This window comes from Ambystoma mexicanum, chromosome 5p, assembly GCF_040938575.1.
Source record: "Ambystoma mexicanum isolate Mex_15411 chromosome 5p, UKY_AmexF1_1, whole genome shotgun sequence".
Taxonomy (NCBI): Eukaryota; Metazoa; Chordata; class Amphibia; order Caudata; family Ambystomatidae; genus Ambystoma; species Ambystoma mexicanum.
In genome coordinates this window covers 692,027,558-692,043,673 of record NC_090930.1, presented here as the reverse complement: position 1 = coordinate 692,043,673, position 16,116 = coordinate 692,027,558, and the positions used below count along the sequence as shown (strand labels likewise).

General features: G+C 46.0%; 1 long non-coding RNA gene across 2 annotated transcripts in view; it reads right to left on the bottom strand.

Annotated features, from left to right (window-relative positions):
* Positions 1–16,116, bottom strand: part of LOC138481140 (uncharacterized) — a 535,683-nt gene that overhangs the window by 219,063 nt on the left and 300,504 nt on the right. The window lies entirely within an intron of this gene.

Genomic DNA, 16,116 nt, shown 5'->3' with positions numbered 1-16,116 from the left:
GCAGTCACAAAACGCACCTCCGGAGCCTGTGTGACACCAATGGGCATATTCGACTCAAAATGTCCCGGCACTCATCTTAAGGACTCACAAAGACCCCTTCCCTGGATGGCAGGCACAATGGGCTGGCTTCCAGGGTACTTTGATGAAGAGTAGCAGTTTGCACAAGTGTCTGCTCGAGGAGAGGTCTCCTTTGCAGGCCCTCTCTGGATCAGTCCTTGGAAGAAGGTGGCAGAGTTTGGATTACACAAAATAATTGCAGCAGCAGACTTCTTGCTTCAGCTTCGACTTCAGCTTCTAAACAAATTGGTGAGTGAGAGGTCCCCTGTTATACACATTGGTTCCCAGTCAATCAGGCTGAATAAGGCTCAGTCAACCAATCACGCTGAAGGGCATTCATGCAGGCAGGCAGCCAATCAGGCTCACAGACATTCAGGCCATTCACTCCACCTAGACACCAATAACAAAGAATGTGGATTGGGGCAGGTATCCAGCCTTTTAGCACACTACACTGCATTCATGCCAGTTTAAGTAAGGGCTGTATCAGTCGTTGTGTCACACACAGAAACCAGACACCCATAACACAGAATGTGAGTTCACTTCAGACTCCACTTGGTCGTGCCCAGAACACACATCCTCTTGGAAGGCTCCAGTCAGCCTGACAGGGGGCAGCCCCAGAGCCATATATGATATGATATGATAGTTTATTTATATAGCGCCAATACACAATGTGTTTCAAAGCGCTTTAAGACAAGGGAGGGAACAATGGAAAATACAATTACATTCTTACAGGACATGAACAGTAAGGATGTGAAATGAACTATCATACTGAACCTGACAACATTTCAGATAGTGCAAGAGATAAGACATAGATAAGGAAGGGAGGGGGGAATTCCACCCAACAGACAGTGAGGGGGAAGGAACAGAGGCAGGACTCCCCAGGACTGTGGGGATTCAAGGTAAAAAGCAATATAAACCAAGAGGCCACAGGGGCTATCTTGCCTTCTGTCAGGAATCCACAAATTCCTTTTCCAGGGCATGGGCATCCCAGAAATAGAGGTCACTCAGAGCTGCTGCCAAGTCAGCATGTAGCTGCCCTCAGACCATACCCTGCTCTGTGGGCAACACACAGGTGCCCAAAAACACAGATATGGGGTACAAGGGTGTACCCTCACCCATGTTTGCCATAAGGGTATCCCATGGGTGTTTTTCACCAAAAGGAAAACACGAAGAGCTGCATTGCCAGAGGTCCAGGCTGGACATCAGTGGCAGAAAACATATAGAAAGCAAACACAGAGAAGTGGTAGTATAAGGACTATGGTGCTGGGTACCTCCATAAGGCATTTCCAGCATCACAAGTATCAAGCTGCTTGTCCCATTAAATGAACAATGGCGGTTGTTGAACATTAAATTGGTATTATGAAGACACTACCTATTAATGAAGTGGCTTAAGGCACACTTGCTTAAAACATTTCTAGTGTACCAGGAGATGATTTACAGCTGCAATTAATCCAGTACCTTTCAGATGTTCAGATTACTGCACACACATTATAATGCCGGACACTGACAGCCCTACTGTATGATTGAACCTCCTCAAGGAGATCCCAGTGGTGTGCGTTTTTGGGTGTGGAGCAGCAGGTATGGAATGCTAATGGCCATAGAGTTTATCCTGGAAACGGAGAGTCAGTGTGTGAGTACAAATCAAACTACACGCACAGGCTGTTTGGCATTCCTATAATCCCAACTCCCACATAGCTGTACTCCCATGCCATTAATGTTTGCTTATAGGTAGTGCTAGAGTGCCACTTGATAGCCACACCTAAAACATAGAATGATGATAATTGTAATTCTAGGATCTTAATTATGTTTCTAACAAGCACTGACAAGTATTTCCATAAATAGACAATTACTATTATGATTGTAACACAACTTCATTCACTGAGCTGTTTTTAAAATGTCTGCCATGATGGGTCATTGCTGGAAAGGGGCAGGTTGGGGCAGGAAGGGTGAAGAACTCCTGAAAGCTTGTGCATGCCTTTGATGGGGACTGGTAGTAAATTGAGCCACAGATGGGTCACATTGAGAGTCAGTGTTAGAGGTCTGGATTAATCCCTTTACCCTGATACCATGTCCATCTGCATTACAATTTAATCTGATGTGCTTGCTACTGATGACTTATTCAGATGGTAAAACAATCATTTATGTCAATAAACAGAATAGTGAAAAATACAATTCCTTTCACACCTCATGGAGATCAATGTAATTAACGTCTAAGCTATCTTATTTGCTAAAACCTATCTGATTTACATTTTATCAAATAATGGCTGCGTTTTTTTTTTGCATTCATGTAGCGCTACTGTTTTGTCTGCTTAATATGTAATGTGCAGCCCTCATTCACACAATCATGCAATATCTCAAACGTTACTCTGATTGATATAGCTGCACAATCGGAGCTATGCTGAACCCATTGATCTGATTTGGGGATCTACTAAATGCAGGCCATGAAATGTCCACCAAAGTGGCACACTGCCAGGGACCACATTAGGCATCTGCATTACCAACATGTTCTCACCAGGGACGTCATTTAGGGGTCGCCAGAGGTTGAAACTGTGACCTCCGTGGTCTTCCTTGCGACCTCTGTGGTCTCTCTTGCAAACTCTAAAAAAAAGAAACAAGCAAAAAAACTTTCTTTTTTGTTTGTTTTATTTATTTTTGTAATGCAAGCTCTGGGCTCTGGCCAGCACTATGTGGCTCTTTACTTCTGGAGTGGCTGGCATCCTTAAAAAAAAGATGAAAAATAAGAAAAGGAGTGCCACAAGTCTAACACATTCAGCACTGACCTTAAAAAAGAGAGAATAGGAATACCAAATAATGTTTCTTTCTGGAATTCTATACAATAATTGCTAGACTCATTAAAGGTTTATTTCAGGCACACTTCAGGGGGTGATTCACTGATTTGGTCTGTTCTTAAACGCCTCAACTCAGTCTTTCATCCTTCTGAGGTCGATAAATGAGTACCAACACAGGTTGGGTGATATTGGGTGTATATTTTTTCTATATAAAGCGCTTAAGCGTAAGTGCTATATAATAGCACATCATTATCATTTGGTCATGGACGTCTGCTTTCATTCACAGTAATTTGGTAATATGGGACTACACACACTGATCTTAACAATACATATGGTGAGCCATTCTTGTATGTAATGTACATCACAATATAGTGAAATCGTAACCATATTTTTCGTAGTGTACAATGCTATGTGATGCCACTTCCTGTTTTGGCAATGAGTGAAAGGTCCTGTTCCGTCCCTTCCCGCAATATCACTTCAGAGTGGGGTCAAATAGCATCACTTCCTGTGATGTCATCAGGGGTCAATGGTCGTGTGATGTCACTTCCACTACCCCAGGCATTTTGGTGAAATGACGTCCCTGGTTCTCACTTGTTCTGAAGAAACAATAGGCAATGACACCCGCACACTCCATATTATCAGGACCTTCGTCTGATCCCATGGATTAAACAACTGCACTGCTAATATTGGTCTCAAAAATACTTATTGCAGGATATTGTACCAGCTATGGGGTGTTGCAGAATGTCGTTTATCATTCCTCGATGACTTTTTATCACACAGGAAGCATGGCGTATTGGAATTTGCTGCAAAATATGAACCGGTAACATGTTCTAAAGTCTGCTTTTCTGATTTGCTCAAACCAAAGACAAACTATTACTGTTCCCCTTTGTGTAACCGGAGATGCAGTTTTCACCTTGTCTACTGGAACCTGGGCTGGAAATACAAGCACACGTCATGCATTACAAGTTATGATCACGTGCCGTTTTTGTAAATTACAGGGCGTTATGTATCTTGGAAAGTTAAAAGGAGATGTAATTGCTTCTAAAGGATCCATAACAATCACATTTGTTTTGATTTTCATTTGGCACCTTTGGGAAGTGATGTAATAACTACCTCTGCTGCATTCAGGTCCCTTTAATGGGGCTGCATTAAGATCACTTTCCTGAGGCTAATGATATCATTGAAAAGAATAGATACTGCCAAGTCATATAACGTGTATACTTGAAGTTAAGAGCATGTTCTCAACTACTGAAGCCATTCTTTAAGTGGCGTCGAACATTATAAAACGTAACACTGCCCAGCTAGAAATTATGTTTACACTCATTTCCTGGTTCAATTGAATTAACAACCTGACCCAATTATTTCATATTGTCTGAAATACTCTTTAAAACGCAGTTAACTCATTGATACTTTCTCAGCACACGTGTGCATAGAATGGTGCATAGAAGCTGTGGTGGAGCCATTCATCAAGGTGAGAAAGCCGACCGTGTGTATCTGTATCCGTGACCACCGGGGGCCAGCAAATAATTCTTCTTTCAAAACATCATTATGAAAGAGCAAGAGCAAGGGACATTGAAGCGTAAGAAAGGAATTGTTAAGCGGCAATTGTTAGGAGGGTCACCCATAATAGGCGCAGGCACAGTCGGGTAGCAGGGTCCTCCATAAAAGGCGCAGGCACAGTCGGTGGGGGAAAACAGCTTCACAGCTACACAAAAATGTCAGAAGAAGCCTACACCTTGATTAAGGAAATAAGTCAGTTCCTCAGGCCAGCCAGAACGTCTGTGGGACTAAAGACTTTGTCATTAAGACAGGGGAATACTCATGCACTGGCAGAAAGTAGCAGATCGGATACCCAATGCCCCGAGCCCCAGGACAGAGACAACTATGTGAACAACGCCACTGCCATTGACACCGCTAAAATTGACAAAACTGAGGGCCCGCTCCAGCTTGGTGCCCCAGGCAGCCATAGCGTATGTGTGAGGGCAACAGAGTGTGGCATGGGAGTAATCCTGTCCCCCTAACCAGTGTTGTATTGGCAGTCGACAAGCATCTGGCAAACAGCTTCACCACCCTGCACATCGGCTCAACAGGAATGGGAATTGGCCTGGGCAAGGACAATCCAGCATTTGTGCCCAGGTTAGTGTTTACAACTCAAAATATTGCAAACAACCAATCATTAAACAGGCCACTGATAGGGGTGGGGGTGCCACTTAGGACCAGCCCCAGTCCCATGAGAGTTAATAAGGACAGTGAGTCTCCAGCCAGAGAGGATCCTCAACCTTACCTTATAATATTGATATCACCCCCAGGCTGTATAAGCCCAATGATACTTATAGAAACAACTGGAGCTGAGGACATTGAAGCCAAAATATGCACTCTTACACACACTAGCCCTTCCCTTTCGAACCTAGCCCCAAATCAGAACATGTTGGATTTGCGCGTCAGGAGTAGTCCTCTACTGAGCCCCCGTTTGAAACCTAGTTCCCTTGTGGGGGCTATTGATTGGGACAGTGGAAATTACTGGGCATCCCAAATCACCAGAGGAGACTGTCCACTTCATCTATGTAGCAAATAAGGGGTGGACTAGTAAGAATTGCCCATATGCGCTACAGAAGAGATCAACAATGTCAACATTACATTGGCCAAGAGGGTGCCCCAGGTCCCTAACCATTCTGGCCTTATGTTCCTAACACAGACGTATGGACACCAGCAGTGCAATTGCCGAAATAGTCTACAACAGGGTGCCCTGACCGCGCACCCAGTATCGACCCAACAGCTGAAAAACCCAGTTGGTAGGACCAACCAAGCAGCACGAAATCATGCTCAGAACGGTGTTTGACCCAGGGGATGTAGACCACTCCTTGGGCATAGTATGACAACATACATGGGGAGGGGATCATATGGGGGCACAGTATTTATTCACAAGGTATGCAAATGGGCTCCTATTCATCAAGAAAGCACTCATTAATAAATGGACGCACTGGTTACATGAAGTATGGGGTTGCCAATCAGTCATTTGTGAAGACATCACACATTGCACTAGACTGCTCCACCAGGGGGAGAGTGCTCATGACTTTTTGCAGATAGAACTTCGGGACCAGAGAGGGGCCAATGGCATTCTAGGCACTAACACAAGACACTGCATAGGACCAAACAGCATGACTGAAATCAATGCTTCTTGCCAGTATAATAATGATATTGGGCCTCATTACTACCCTGCCGGTCCGGAAACAACTGTGGCGGTAAATCCGCCACCAGCGTTGTTTCCGGACCGGCTGATTCCGAGTCCTGCAGGTGGGAGGTGTCACTCTACCAGGTCTGACCTGGCTGAAGTAACACCACCCGCCTGCAGGCGGACATGGAAACACTGGCTCTGTCATAGACAGAACCAGTGTTTCCATGGTCCCCATCCCCATGGAGTCCTATCAGTCTCCATAGGAATGGGGCTCAACAGAATTCCGCCTCCAGAATTACCAGGTCATCGGGGTTGTAATGCCCCAGTGATTCCGGCAATCACGGAGGCGGAAAGGAATTACCGGTCTGGCGGCAGCCTGCTGGTTTTTCTGGCACGGCTACCATTGGACTCGCAATGAGGCCCTATGTCTTCGATATCAGGCCCCAGCATTCTGTGTTATCTGGTGCCAACAGAGTGCCATTGGGAAAAAGGTCTGTGGCAAGCCCTGCCGGCCAGGGCATCCTGGGGCCACGGTAGATTGGGGATTACCCAATTGAGACACATATTTGTTGGCCACTGGCTGGACCACGGGGTCTGAGGTTGTAATTAAGCAATATGACCCAAGCGGGAGGGGCATTACCGACTCAGGTAATGCCCCGCTGCGAGGGTCATATTGCTATTAGTACCCTGGTCCGCATTATGTGCGTGACTGGGGCACTAAAAGCATTTTTTTCTGTCCCGAAACGCTGCAGCGTTTCAGGACAGAAAAAAAAAAAAGAAGAAAATGGCCGGCATGGAAAGGGAAAACGGAGTCTGTTTTCCCTTTCTATGGCAGCCATCGGGAGCGGATGCTCTGGGAACACAAGTGTTCCCAGTGCATCCGCTCCCAAAAAATGATCAAAAAGAAGGTAAGTGGGGTTGGGAGGGCGTAATGTGGGACGGGAATTTAAATATTTTTTTTTTTTAAAAAAAAAGCGTACCTGCGTCCCCAGCGAGGGACGAGGGAAGCCTCCAGCCATGTGGCGGCGTGGAGCCAAGTCTCTACACGGCTGGAGGCTTCCCTCGTCCCGCACAGGGGAAGCAGGAACAAGAAGTTAAGTGGGGTAGGAGGGCCGGAGGGAGGAAAGGGAATTTTTTTTTAAAAAAAGCCTTACCGGAGTCCCCGGCAGGGGGTGAAGGCAGCCTCTCAGCCGCGGGGAGGCTTAGCCGCACTTCCAGCCTCCTCATTGGCTGAGGGGCTGCCACGCCCCCCGCCGAGGACAAGGCGGCTGGAATCCCAGCCGAGAATCAAAGGATTCTCGGCCGGGTAGGGACCCGGCGAGAGCCAATCAGAATGTGTGTTGCATTCTGCTTTACTCTCGCCGGGTACTAAATGGTAATCCATCATATGGAATTATGCTTTTATGTATTTAATTGTATGAGTTTGTATGTACTTTTATGGCCTTACGGCTGAAATAAAGTTGTTCATGATATAAACTTGTGAAAAGCGTGGGTCAGCAAGTCTTTCCTTATTTACAATCAGATTATGAATCCACTTTCACATCTTTGGGTTGTTAGACAAATAAAACAAATACGTGTGTATTAAGTGTGTATTAATATGTTTGTGCACTGGCTGTACCACCCAAATAATTCTAAATATGACCAGGATCCCTCAATTGTCCACTATACCTAGCGATGTGCATAGTGCATGACCTGTGGCAGAACACTATGTGTTCCACTAAGCTAACCACAACGATGGCATGTGTGCTTAAGCTATTTAATGCACTGACATGGTTCACACTTTGAATGAAGTTCCACTGTGATTTTTACTCAGATGCAGGAAATGAAATAGGGCCACCTTCCAGTAAAAAGTGGTCCAAAATCGCCAATGGCAATTTGCTAATTTCCATGACAAGCTACTGGAGAACTACCTAATGGTCATTTTTGGTAACATATGCTGAAAACAGTGAATGTTCAAACACATTTCGTGAGGAAAACCGTCCCAATATAGCAGCTGCATTATGCATTAGCTCATCAAACTGACACTCGTTGACTCAAAAACATGTCCCACAATACCATCTTGGGCATTGCCCTGCTGCGTTATATGTTAGCCCAAGCCTGCTTGGAACAAGTCCCAGCTCAGTTTGCAGTACCTAAAGGGGTGCACAACCGTTCCCTACACTAGCCATGAGAATTGCTTGCACAAGTGAAGGGGTGTAAGTCTGCTGTTGGCACTGTTGCAGGATAGCTATACGTGCTCAGATGTATGCCATGTGTGGTGGCCTGCATCTGGGGCATGGCTGCAATATGCTCACTGTGAGGAGCCAGGCACGATCCTAAAGTCTGCCCATGTGAGGTGAATTCTCAACAATGTGGCACTTAAATAAATTAAACCACTTTCTTAAAACTCTTTTAATATTTATTATGTCTTCATCATATGATAATGCATAGATAGATGTACTTCAAACAATCCATCCAAACTTACCACAACCTTTGAGTGGTAACAGTCTTCATCAGGTGTCTGGCAAACTACCTATATTTTAAGTCTGAAAGAAATTAGATCAGAAAATCTGTGCTCATCCAATTGAATACAGTTAGAAAGCCATATTTATTTCAAATTATAATATCATTAGAGTCTTAAACAAAGCATACATGTTGAATGTATATCATAATTATAATCAAAGGTATCTTAGATTCAATTTCCTAAACTGCCCCGCCACCATGTGTTTTGACCTGACTGGTCTTTGCCGGCGGACGTCAGAGAGCGCAACAGGATGGGCCAGTACAGTCTACTCTGGGTGGTTCCCGGGGGCTCAGGGCACCTGTGGCCAGAGTTTCTAGGCCTCACCTCCATGGGTGACACCTTCGGGTCTATTGCCAATGCCAGCCAACCATCATTTAAGCCCAGGAACAACCCATGGCCAGGCCTGGGCAGCGGGCGTAGCCTGGTTTGCCACTATCTTCCGGGCATGGCATTGTTCATGTGGGTGGCCCATCAGGGGGATGGGCAGTGTGAGTCCTAGTAGTAAGGATTCTGACACCGGGGAACAGCAGGAATCAACACAGCTCCCTCCCTATCTAAGGACAATGCAGTGGCAGGCTCACAGGGAGACTAAAGCAAAACCAAAAGTTGATGGTTGAAAGGTGTTTAACAAATCACAAGCACAGGCACAGCTCTGGGCAGCACTCCAGACGATTGTTTTTCAGCCTGCCGAGCTATTACAGAAGGGGAAAGACCATATACAAATCAGGCTTGGTCCCACCTCAAAAGGGGCAGTCCAGCCCAGACTGCTAGGTCACATCCCTTCTGCACAAGACCACAAGCATCCCCAGACATGTTTCGCCTTGTTGGGTGTCATCTGACAAGTAGCTTGGGTGTCTAGGCTCAGCCGGCTTGGGATCCATGTCTGGGCATACTCGTCCCACTCAGGGTGACTAAAGCAAAACCAAACATTGATGGCTGGAAAGTTTTGAACAAATCATAACCAGGGGCACAGCTCTGGGCAACCCTTCAGACCATCGTTTTTCATAGGGAGAGCCAGTAGTATCTGCTAATGGTAACCAGAGGGCTTTTCCCGGCCTTGTGCTGGTCAGAGCAGGAATGTTGACCTGGCTTATAGATCAGGATGTTAAAGAAAAATTCTGGAAAGAAAGGTTTATTGATTTGTTCAAATGTTTTGGAAATTCTGTGTCTTAGAACAAGGAAAATAAAGGGATTGACAATAAGGAGAGGAAAGCTCCCATTGGAAGAAAAATTGTGAATTGCATCCTGGGTTTCACAGTTTTTCTAACGGTCATGGTGGAGCAGTTCCCAGAGTTACAACCCAAGGTGCTTACCACATCTCATGTTATCCACATAGTGGTTGTTTTTCACAGGGCTGGATTGATATGATATGATTTGATGTGGCATTTATAACAAACCTGTACACAAGTGTTTATAGGCGTGACAAGACCAGGAGGTGGCAACAAAGGGAGTACACAATACAATATTAATTGACCTTTTGTCATTCAGATCGTACAAGTGTGGAGAAGAGGGTAGGGGAGAAGTGACAGGGGGAGAGGAAGGGGAAGTGCAGTTAACTCACAAGTGCAGCCATGGGGTGGCTCATAAGTGCAAAGAGAAGGGACTGTAAGGTTGCAGATACAGACCCTTAACTGCTGGGGAGCCCAGAGGCAGTGTGAGGGCAACTGGACATGCAGGATCCTGGCCTGAGTTCAGAGAGTGACCAGGTGACCAGTGCGTGGAGCAGTCAGGTGCATCAGCAGGGGAGAGGAAGAGAGAAAGCGGAAGGTCTTGAGGTGCTTCCAGAACTGGGAGTGGTTCTGATCAAGTTTGACAGAGGTAGGGAGGGTGTTCCAGAGGCTGGCCTCAGCTGAGGAGATAGATCTGGCCCCAACTCTCTGCTTGGAGAAGCTTTTGACCCTCGCAGAGTTGGAGGTGGAGAAAGTTGGAGGATGAGTGTTGTTAGATGCTGCAGAGATGCTGACTTGGATGTAGGCTCTCTTCTTACAGAAGACAGAGTCTGTACAACTTTTGGAGCAGGCAGCAGGCCAGTTTGTCAGGGGCTGCCCCCAATGCCCTCCACCTCCTCTCTGCCACCCTACACTTGCATTTAAGGGTGGCAGTGCTGGAGACAGCTTGACCTGCAGGGAAGAAAGAAATTAGTGGGAAGAAAGGAGAAAGTGATCACTCCAAGAGAAAATAGTGGTGAGAGGGTTAGAGAAGGGGAGGTCTGAAGAGATCAGAACATCCAGGGTGTGCCCTGCAGAGTGAGTTGGGCCAGAGGGAAGAATAGAAAGAGAGAGACTTTCAGAGGTTGCGAAAGAGTCCTGAAGAAGGGCTGGTAGAATCTAGGTGGATGTTCAAGTCACAGACGAAGAGAAGTTTAGAGGTAGAGGCAAAGAGTGAGGAGGAGAGGTCATCCCACTCAGAGAGGAAGAGGGCGACCTGGCGAGGCAGCCTGTAGATAGTGGCCACATTGAAAGAGAGGCCAGGAGAGATAGAGAGCCTGCAGTCCAGGCATTCAAATGAGCAGTAGTGCTGCATTGGAATGATAGAAGCATGGATCCACTCTGGGAAAATCAAGGTTACACCCCCACCAGGATTGCTTATGAAGAGAAATTTAGGGGAGCTCAAGGAGGGAGTGTAGAACTGGATTGGGGCAAGAAGGTGATAGATATTTGGGTGAACTACACACTGTAAAGCATTCTTTTGTTCACAACATAGAACAAGGTTTTTCCAGGACTGGGCAGTCCTTTTGGACTGGGTTCCAAGCCTGAAAAAATGGGGACATGCTGGGTATTCAAAGCAGTAAATTCAAGCACTTCTGCACCTTCTACAGTCTCAGGCAAACCCAGAGGTCCAATGCTTCAAACGAGCCAAGGAAAAGGACCAGAGGTGTTAAAGAGCAGTTCAAAAGGGGTCAGGCACATGGGTCAAAGGAGGGTCTTGGTGTTGGTGCAATCAGGAAGTGCTTGACCACTCTTGTATGGGTGGCTCATTTATGAACATGATGTATTATTATCCAAAGGTTAAGGATTCATTTAATTTGAATGAGGCTTATTCATATGATTTCTGCATACCTGCAAGGGGGTTGGTGGTTCCAGCGATTCCCCAGAACCAAGGTTTTGTCATGAAGAACCCTGAAGTAGTTGTTTACAAAGTAATGAAGGAAGTGCCATTAGGGAGGGTGATTGCAAATGCTCGGTATAGATGTGAAACATGTTCCAGGAGTGCAAAATAACGTGGCTGACTCTTTGTCTTGTTTTAAAATGCAGGTATTCAGGAGATGGCACCTGGAAGAAAAAAAGTAGATGACCCCTTTTCCAGAAACTCTATGGGAGCTTGGTGCCCAGTAGTCGCACCATTGATTGCTGGGTCCTTATCAGCAAAAACTAAAGTAGTGTACAAGTGGGTCTTCAAAGGCTGTATTGCATTTTGTGCTGCCAAAGCTGTTGGTTTTGGGTCATTGTTTACCAGAAAAGCATTGTTACAGTATCTTGAATATTTGCATGCAAAAGGGTTCTCCAGCGCCAGTGTGAGGGGCACGGTGCCAAAGCAAGGTTCTTCACAGTTTTAGTGGGGAAAGTCAGCCCTGCAACATATTTTGCAGTACGGAAGGCCCAGGCAGTGTGCAAGAGACCGGAAGAAAGCAGGATGTCAGGAGGTATTTGGATCTTATGAAGGTAAAGGGTTTAGTAAAACACTGGAGGGCATATGCCAAACAGATTATGAAGTGCCACTCTTTAGGGCAGCCTTCATAGCAGCATTCTATGGGGAATTCCGTATTGGGGAATTAGTCCCTGCAAGTAAAAACAATAAGGTAGGGGGTATCGCCCGGTCTGAGGTAAAGTTTGTGGGGAACACAATGGTGCACCCATAGGTTAGGAAATCCAAGACAGACCAAGAAGGGACGGGGATCAGGATTGTTTTAGGGTTAGCAGTGGAGATGCAAACCTGCCCAGTCTGGGCAATGATGTATTTGCTAATGGTGCTCAGGCAAGGGCAAGGGCCAATGTTTATCCATAGCGTGTCTCGTTTTCACTTCAAGAGTGTGTTCCACCAGATCCTGAAAGGGGTCGGCCTGGAAGATATGAGTTTTGCTTCCTGTTCTTTCATGATAGAGGCTGCTATCACAGCTGAAGGAGCAGGTCTTGAGGCTGGTCAGATTATGAAGTTTCAGAAGAAGGAAACCTACCGACTTTAAAGGTTAAATCCGTCCTTAACTGCTATGCTAGCTATTGGTGAGGTTCAAATGTGGGTGCTTGGTTGGGCGGGGCGGGCAGATGGGGAATGAAGAGAAATGCGTTCCAATTGATTATAACCAACGTTCTGCTGCTTGCACCTAGATCATGTCGCTGCACCATGTGTTATGGATTGTGGAGCATTCATTCATTGGGGCTGTGCAGCTAGTGGATGAACTTGGTCTACACAAGTTGGGCTTCACCTCTGATGCATCAATTTTGTGGATATTCATCTAAGGGCTGCGGCCGCATCAGTTGAGGGCATTAGTGGCAGGGGAGGGGAGCAAGAGGGATTTGCACGACCCGGACATGGTGATTCTGCACATTGGTGGCAACGATTTGGTCTCCTTGGCCCAGAGATGGGGAGGGGTGGTGTCAGTCATTTCCTGGGTGGGCAAACTCGACTTGATGGTGATCACTGCATGGTTGCATATTATACCACAGAAAGTGTGGGGCCAGGAGACACAGGCCCATCTTTTCAATGTTACAGCTCGCAAATTGAACAAAAGCATTTCCTGGTTGGCTTCTAGCCACAACACCTCAGGATAGTGCTCCCTAGACTATTGACGGGGTTGGACATGTTTCACGATGATGGTGAGCACCTGTCAAAGCAGGGAACAATGATTTTAATTCAGAACTTTTTGACATTCATCAGTTTTGCATAGGATCAGGGGAGTGCCCCAGGGAGGTAGATTTAGGTCCCTGTGTCAGGCGGTGGCGGTCTGATCTGATGGTGTCTGGTGTTGGCCAGTGAAGTGCACTATCCCTCGCTTGCAAGAATGCCTTGGGCTGGTAGTGGTCACAAGGGCGGGAAGCAGGATCAGGAGGCATTCAGTGAGGAACCAGTGGTCTTGGAGTTCCTGGTATCACGCCTGATAGGGCATGATCAGGGGCGTGGGCCCCCAACACACACCAGGATTGCAGAATGTGATCCTATCCAGGATTGCAGAATGTGATCCAGAATGTGAAACCTATCGAAAATGTGATGGTTTAATTGTCATGTGGTCAGTTAATAAATGTTGTCTTGTTACATACAAGTATACTAGTTTTGTGTGAGCTTCCTTCCTGCAGCTTCTGGCCCCTGCACCACCCATCAATAAGGAGACATACTACACAGCAAGTTTGCCAGGAACTATATTATGCTCTCCACATGAGGACATCAGTCTTGCATGTACATAAATCAAATTAGTGCGCACACAAGTCCCCAGGTCCATACCGGGCAACAACAAAAAAACGAAGCCAATCCCAAATGGCAATAAATATATCACTTAAGTGGCTGGGGCTGGCTATGCCCAGGTGTAGTGCCTTGGTGGCTGCAGGAGCTTCCAATGGGTGAAGGTGCTGATGGTGTGCCAACCCTGGTTGAAGCAAGAAACATATCCCTCAAGGGCAGCAGCTGCTCAGTTAGCAATAGTGATGTTGTTGGCTTGTTGACATGCCTCCACATTTGCTGGTGGTATGCATCTGACTTGCCTGACTTCCAGGATCTCTTCCACCAGGCCTTACTTGGCAGCTACTATCTGGGTAGTCAATCCATGTAAGGCATTTCCCAGTGTCAAAAGTGTGGAAATGTGTTGAGTGCGGGTGGACAGCTGGCAGTGACACTTGTAGTCTCTACAGGTGGTAAAGGGATGGGGCCTGATGATATAGACCCTTCTCATCCTCATCTGTTTGTACAAGGTCTGTGGGATGCACATGGTCATGAAGTCCTGTGGGTGATGTAATTACCACTACCTACTGGAGCTGTACCAGCCCAGGCACTTCATCAGATGAACCACTCCCTGCCGAGGGGACAATCTCTGGCTCACCTGGTATGATGCTATCCTCATGTGTTCCTCGAACTTCCTCATCCTTCCACTCCCGGTGTGGCATGTCTGGCTCAATATAGGAGTCCAAGTCATTATGTGGGTTAGCATCTGTGCGAAAACGGAAACATTCCCAGATGTGGGTTGGGATCATAATGTAAATGCCAATTTGCTCAATGGTTATGAATGCCTCTAAATTGTGCATACCTCAGTGGTTGTTTCGGCCATCTTGTCACCTTCTGCTGATATCTTGCCACATATGCAAGGCCAGTCATTGACACCATGTGAGATCACACTCATGTTCTCTAGTCACTATGCACATTGACCTCATTCTTACACAGGCAGGGCATAACACACGGTTTCTATCATTGTAAGTGATTAAGGTAGTACCCTGATTTTTCTTTCAATGCAGTCTGCTCTTTTTCCATCATCATCAGCAGACATGTTCTGTCATGATGCACGTGTCATTGCAAGCACAAAATGTCATGCTATTTAGTAGTGTGTTTACAGTTTGAGGGTTTGAATTGTGCATAGCAACAACTCATTTAACTAGCGAATTGCAATCTGCTGCTCAGTTTATGGTGTATGGATGTGTGTTATACACCACAGTGAGGACAAGTATACCATGACCACACACATATCACATGAACATGCCCACTCTCAGGTCACTGTTATGTTGGTATGGCTCAACCAGCTGTGTGGCAGCTGTGTCTTCTCACCAATGCCTTCCACTGTGAGTACAGCATGCCCACTTCTGCCTCCTCCGCTGGAGACATTGTTCTGTGAACAGATGGTTCTCCACCCGTGCCGCTGATATAGCTATGCATGTCTGCAAGTTTCTCCTTTGCCCTGCACATCATGTCCCTCTGTGCTGCCTGATTTTTTTCAAGGCTCTAACAACACCTATATTATTCACAGGGCTGTTCATTTCAGACTAGAATGTGTTCCCCAGCGCAATGCTGGTCCTTTGGCTATCTAAATTGCAGAGGGTGTCTTCAAGGTCTGCCATCCACATCTGCTTCTGTAAATGTTTTTGCTTCCTGCTTTGTGTCTATCTTTGCCATCCTTCTGCTTTTTGGATGCCATTTTGCAGTCCTTGATGATCCTGCATTGACGATAAGGGCACTATAAAGTTCTCCGAAGTGATTTTGAGCATGTCTTGGCTTGTTACATATTAAATGGATATCGTGCTCATTAAAAAAGGTTGGATGCAGCAGAAACATGCTCATCAATCCAGCTGTGTGGTTGTATACACTTTAAATGGATCATGTTCTGTGCTAATACCTGTGCTCACTTTCAGCTATCACTTCTTTCAATGGCTTTCTTTTTTATGAATTAGGGATATGCAATGAGATGAGTATGGGTAAAAGTTTATCTTTGCACAATTGTGCATCTCATTGATGTGTGCCTTTTTTGAGAACCTGCCCCACCGCTGTCTAAATTCAGTCTGCAAGACATCTACTGAAAATGTACATAAAAACATCTGTGGCTGCAAAATGTTCAGAGCCAGAAGTGACCTACACATATTTTCACTCACTTCATTTATAAGTTAAATGTTATAAGTTAC